This window comes from Chlorocebus sabaeus, chromosome 10 (assembly GCF_047675955.1).
Source record: "Chlorocebus sabaeus isolate Y175 chromosome 10, mChlSab1.0.hap1, whole genome shotgun sequence".
Classification (NCBI taxonomy): domain Eukaryota; kingdom Metazoa; phylum Chordata; class Mammalia; order Primates; family Cercopithecidae; genus Chlorocebus; species Chlorocebus sabaeus.
This window is the reverse complement of record NC_132913.1, coordinates 70,337,402-70,343,942: the sequence shown is the minus strand read 5'-3', so window position 1 is coordinate 70,343,942 and position 6,541 is coordinate 70,337,402. Positions and strand designations below refer to the sequence as shown.

At 49.0% G+C, this 6,541-nt stretch overlaps 1 pseudogene; it reads left to right on the top strand.

Annotated features, from left to right (window-relative positions):
• The first annotated feature begins 271 nt into the window (after positions 1–271).
• LOC103217469 (keratin, type II cytoskeletal 8 pseudogene) lies at positions 272–1,687 on the top strand (annotated as a pseudogene).
• The last annotated feature ends 4,854 nt before the right edge of the window (positions 1,688–6,541 follow it).

Below are 6,541 nucleotides of genomic sequence, written 5' to 3'. Positions count from 1 at the left end.
GCAAGGGCCACCATGCCCGGCTAATTTTTTGTATTTTTAGTAGAGATGGGGTTTCACCTTGTTGGTCAGGCTGGTCTCCAACTCCTGGCCTCAGGTGATCCACCCACCTCAGCCTCCCAAAGTGCTGGGATTATAGGCGTGAGCCACCAAGTCCAGCCTTAGTTATTTATATTATATTGATAATATAAGAAGTCAATCAAGAAGCAGCTTCTCCACTCCTTCCGGAAACTCCACCTGGTTCAGCCTGCCTGCCTCCACTCCTGCCTCCACCATGTCCATCAGGGTGACCCAGAAGTCCTACAAGGTGTCCATCTCTGATCCCCTGGCCTTCAGCAGCCATTCCTACACGAGTGGGCCTGATGCCTGCATCAGCTCCTCGAGCTTCTCCCGAGTGGGCAGCCGCAGCTTCAGGGGTGGCCTGGGCAGAGGCTATGGTGGGGTCAGTGGCATGGGAGGCATCACTATTGTCACTGTCAACCAGAGCCTGCTGAGCCCCCTTAACCTGGAGGTGGACCCCAGCATCCAGGCAGTGCATACCCAGAAGAAGGAACAGATCAAGACCCTCAACAACAAGTTTGCCTCCTTCATAGATAAGGTATGGTTCCTGGAGTAGCAGAACAAGATGCTGGAGACCAAGTGGAGCCTCCTGCAGCAGCAGAAGACGGCTCAGAGCAACATGGACAACATGTTCCAGAGCTACATCAACAACCTTAGGCAGCAGCTGGAGACTGTGGGCCAGGAGAAGCTGAAGCTGGAGGCGGAACTTGGTAACATTCAGGGGCTGGTGGAGGACTTCAAGAACAAGTATGAGGATGAGATCAATAAGTGTAGAGAGACAGAGAATGAATTTGTCCTCATCAAGAAGGATGTGGATGAAGCTTACATGAACAAGGTAGAGCTGGAGTCTCGCCTGGAAGGGCTGACTGACGAAATCAACTTCCTCAGGCAGCTGTATGAAGAGGATATCCCAGAGCTGCAGTCCCAGATCTCAGACACGTCTGTGGTGCTGTCCATGGACGACAGCAGCTCCCTGGACATGGACAGCATCATCGCTGAGGTCAAGGCGCAGTACGAGATCACCAACCACAGCCGGTACCAGATCAAGTATGAGGAGCTGCAGATGCTGGATGACCTGAGGCATACAAAAGCTGAGATCTCCGAGATGAACAGGAACATCAGCCAGCTCCAGGCTGAGACTGAGAGTCTCAAAGGCCAGAGGGGTTCCCTGGAGGCCGTCATTGCAGATGCCGAGCAGCGCGGGGAGTTGGCCATTAAGGATGCCAATGCCAAGCTGTCCCAGCTGTAGGCCGCACTGCAGCGGGCCAAGCAGGACATGGTGCGGCAGCTGCGTGAGTACCAGGAGCTGATGAATGCCAAGCTGGCCCTGGACCTCGAGATCGCCACCTACAGGAAGCTGCTGGAGGGCGAGGAGAGCCGGCTGGAGTCTGGGATGCGGAACATGAGCATCCATACAAAGACCACCAACAGCTATGCAGGTGGTCTGAGTTCGGCCTATGGGTGTCTCACAAGTCCCGTCCTTAACTATGACCTGGGCTCCAGCTTTGGCTCTGGCACAGGCTCTAGCTCCTTCAGCTGCACCAGCTACACCAGGGCCGTGGTTGTGAAGAAGATCGAGACCTGTGATGGGAAGCTGATGTCCAAGTCCTCTGACGTCCTGTCCAAGTGAACAGCCACGGCAGCCCCTCCCAGCCTGCCCCTCCTATGGCTGCACCAGAGCCCGTGAGGGAGCCTGCTGTGAAGGGTAGCACAGGGAATGGGAGACCCACCTGAGCCTCAGTCTTAGCCCTCAGCCCATCCGCGGAGGGGGGAGTTTACTACCTGAGGACTCCCCTTGCCCATGCCTCCAGCTACAAAACAATTCAATAGCTTTTTTTTTTTCCCCCAAAATAAAACATTAGCTCTGCCAAATATATATAGTCATACAAACAGATATAAAAACTTCCTTTTTTTTTTTTTGAGATGGAGTCTCGCTCTGTTGCTCAGGCTGGAGTGCAATGGTGTGATCTCGGCTCACTGCAGTCTCTGCCTCCTGGGTTCAAGCGATTCTCCTGCCTCAGCCTCCTGAGTAGCTGGGACTACAGGCACACACCACTACGCCTGGCTAATTTTTTGTAGTTTTAGTAGAGACGGGATTTCACCATGCTGACCAGGCCGGTCTTGAACTCCTGACCTTGTGATCCACCTGCCTCAGCCTCCCAAAGTTCTGGGATTACAGGCATGAGCCACCATGCCCAGTTGAGATATAGAGACTTTCTGCATTTCCTTTCAAATATCAATTCCTTGTATGTTTGTGCTAATATTTAAGAATCTCACATTTCCCAAAACCAGTGAGATATTTTTCAAGCTCAGTGAAATAGAGCATGGGATGCTCTCTATTTCTACTTTTTAAAAATATCACAATGAATAGTGATATATGGTATTTTTAAAAAGCAGTCTCCACATACTGTCACAGGATCCTTAGGGCGTCACTCTTCCAGCTATAAACCTCTGTGGCTGGTGATGCCTTTGCCCAAGTTTTTCTCTGGCCTGATGGACTCATTCTGCCCACTTGACCCGGCAGACTGGGCTCAGCTTGCACTACCAGACTGGATCCCATGCCTCAGAAGATAATGGAGCCAGGCACACAGCAGTGAGGCATGCGTCCATGAGCAAGCAGGAGGTCGGGCCACTGTGCACAGTCAGGCACATCGGTTGCTGCAGCAGGGTAGTCAGCTCCAGATGCCAGCACAGATTCTGGCTTCATACAAGCCTGTGGCTGGATCAGATGCATCGCAAGCAGTTCCCACTGTGGGCACCTGAGTATGAAGGGGAATGCGGTGGTGCCCAGAAACTTGAAGATGCCAAAAACTGCAGAGCCCCAAAGAGGGTGTCACAGCCCTGGTTTGGGGAGCCCCCAGGTCTGAACACCCCAAAGGGTGGCAAATCTTCTCGCCTTCTTGTCACCCACAACTTGGCGAGCAGGCAGTGGCAGGGGCGTGTAGTGTTTCATCCCTGTTTGTGTTACAGCTCTTTCAGTCCCACCATTTGGTAGGTCCTGAGTTCTTGTCCGGTGTCCAGGAAGAATGAGGTACATGGACAATTGAAGGGTGAGCAAGGCGAAGAGGTGCTTTATTGAGCAACATTAAGCTCTCAGGAAACCTGAAGTGGGTAACTCCTTTCTGCAGCCAGGTTGTGCCATTGAATCTGCAACCCTCTGCAGAGATGAGACCCAGAGTGGGTAGCTCCTGTGCACAGACAGGTCATCCTGTCTCTGAGAGTCTGGCTGAGTCCTGGGGTTTTTATGAACTTCAGAAGGGAAGAAGTGCATGTTGATTGGTCCATGGGCAGCCATGGGTGGGACCAGAAATGGCATCATAAGTTGTCACTCCAGGGTTCAGACTCTAACTGAAACTGACAGCCCAGCCCTCATGCTTCAAGGGGTCCCTGGCTTGAAGGTGGAGTTTCACCAGGGACCTGCCCTTTTCCACACAGGAACCTGTCTGTCTCCCACTATCAACATGCTATCCACAGTGCCCAGGCTGTTATTGCCCAGTGGTGCCTGCAGGCCCACGCCAAGCTTCCCTCAGCACCCCTGACTGCCCTCCCATGATTGTCAGTGCCCAAAGTCCCAAGAGAGCTGAGGTGGTAGGGGGCTGGCATGTCAGCACTGGCCTGAACACGTGCACACCTGGCTGGGTTGTGACAGCACCGAGGCTTGCACTAGAGTGGGCACCAGGAGCAGGCAGAGGCCAGACAGTGGGAGGCCAGACAGCAGGCACTTCTGAGGTTGTAAGAACCCTTTCTGGGTTCAGAGCCACAGCTGTGCAGCTGCAACTGTGCCTGGGAGTGCAGGGCTCCTGCCCTGCCAACTCAGTAGAGGGCAGGTCTCACACCTGTTCCTGGCTTATGCTGCTCCACAGAACACACAACCCCAGCCACCACCCCCTATCCCTCCTGCAGCCAGCATCTTCACAGCTGTTGCTCCAGATGGGCCACTGCTGCCATCAATAATTATCTAATTATTTTTTTACTTCACTTCAAAAAACAAACCATTTTAAAATTTAATTTTGAAATTAGGTATATGCTAGACATGCAGGTTATCTTTATGGCAGCCACTTATGCTTCAAAACCATACAATCAACCAACAAACTTTTTTGGAGTGTCTGCAATGAGCTAAATACTCCATTAAAGACTATCAAGGTGCAAAAAAAAAAAAAAAGGCATTTCATTGAATTTAAAATGCCATTGATTATGGACACTATTATTTTATGTACCACGAAAAACATAAATAAATAAATATTACCAATTGAACTGTATTAAAATGTTTAAGACATTATTGATTAAAAGATACACCCTCATTTTCAGGAAGTTAATAATGTAAGAAATGTGCATTTTAGAATTGATACAATTCAACAATTAAAACTAGATTTTGACATTCAAATGTTTACAATTCCATTTGGAAGAGGAAAAAAATCAACCCAGAAAAAAAGAGTCACAGGTATTAGCAAATAATAGAAGTTAAAAGTAATACCTGTTTGTGGGGAAACATCTGAGCTTTAAGAAGGGTGTATGTTGGGAATAAAATTTACGCAGCATGGTGGATCTAGATTATGTAAGCTTCAAAAACCAGGTGGAGATTTTTGGGCTTACAGTGTTTTATAAATATTAAGAATAACATGATAAAAAACATTATACAAGCTGAAGAAAATAAGTCAGAGGACCAATCAGGAAACTAAGATAGTAATGAAGGTACAAGGGATTTGACAACTTGAATCATGTTGAAGCCCATAAGAATGATGACCTATAAAGTACTTTTAAATAATACAATTTTTAAAATATTTTCAGAGACAAAGTCTCACAGTGTTTCCCCTTGCTCATCTCTAACTCCTAGCCTCAAGTGATCCTCCTGCCTCAGGCTTCCAAAATGCTGGGATTACAGGCATGAGTCACCATGCCCAACCAAAAGCCAATTTTTAATAAAATAAATGAGAACTTATTTTTTAAAAATATTTAGGGATTAAAGAAAGAGGGTCATCAAAAATAACTTGACAGCGGCGGAGCAAGATGGCCGAATAGGAACAGCTCCAGTCTCCAACTCCCTGTGCCAACGACACAGAAGACCGGTGATTTCTGCATTTTCAACTGAGGTACTGGGTTCATCTCACTAGGGAGTGCCGGACAATCGGTGCTGGTCAGCTGCTGCAGCCCGACCAGCGAGCTGAAGCAGGGCGAGGCATCGCCTCACCTGGGAAGTGCAAGGGGGAAGGGAATACCTTTTCCTAGCCAGGGGAACTGAGAAACACAACACCTGGAAAATCGGGTAACTCCCACCCCAATACTGCACTTTAAGCAAAGGGCACACCAGGAGATTATATCCCAAACCTGGCCTGGAGGGTCCCACGCAGACCGAGCCTCCCTCACTGCTAGCACAGCAGTCTGTGATCTAACCGCAAGGCAGCAGCAAGGCTGGGGGAGGGGCGTCCGCCATTGCTGAGGCTTAAGTAGGTAAACAAAGCCGCTGGGAAGCTCGAACTGGGTGGAACTCACAGCAGCTCAAGGAAACCTGCCTGTCTCTGTAGACTCCACCTCTGGGGACAGGGCACAGCTAAACAACAACAACAACAACAGCAGCAAAAAAGCGGCAGAAACCTCTGCAGACACAAACGACTCTGTCTGACAGCTTTGAAGAGAGCAGTGGATCTCCCAACACGGAGGTTGAGATCTGAGAAGGGACAGACTGCCTGCTCAAGTGGGTCCCTGACCCATGAGTAGCCTAACTGGGAGACATCCCCCACTAGGGGCAGTCTGACACCCCACACCTCACAGGGTGGAGTACACCCCTGAGAGGAAGCTTCCAAGGTAAGAATCAGACAGGTACACTCACTGTTCAGCAATATTCTATCTTCTGCAGCCTCTCCTGCTGATACCCAGGCAAACACGGTCTGGAGTGGACCTCAAGCCATCTCCAACAGACCTACAGCTGAGGGTCCTGACTGTTAGAAGGAAAACTATCAAACAGGAAGGACACCTACACCAAAACCCCATCAGTACATCACCATCGTCAAAGACCAGAGGCAGATAAAACCACAAAGATGGGGAAAAAGCAGGGCAGAAAAGCTGGAAATTCAAAAAATAAGAGCGCATCTCCCCCGGCAAAGGAGTGCAGCTCATCGCCAGCAACGGATCAAAGCTGGACGGAGAAAGACTTTGACGAGATGAGAGAAGAAGGCTTCAGTCCATCAAACTTCTCAGAGCTAAAGGAGGAATTACGTACCCAGCGCAAAGAAACTAAAAATCTTGAAAAAAGAGTGGAAGAATTGATAGCTAGAGTAATTAATGCAGAGAAGGTCATAAACGAAACGACAGAGATGAAAACCATGACACAAGAAATATGTGACAAATGCACAAGCTTCAGTAACCGACTCGATAAACTGGAAGAAAGAGTATCAGCGATTGAGGATCAAATGAATGAAATGAAGCGAGAAGAGAAACCAAGAGAAAAAAGAAGAAAAAGAAATGAACAAAGCCTGCAAGAAGTATG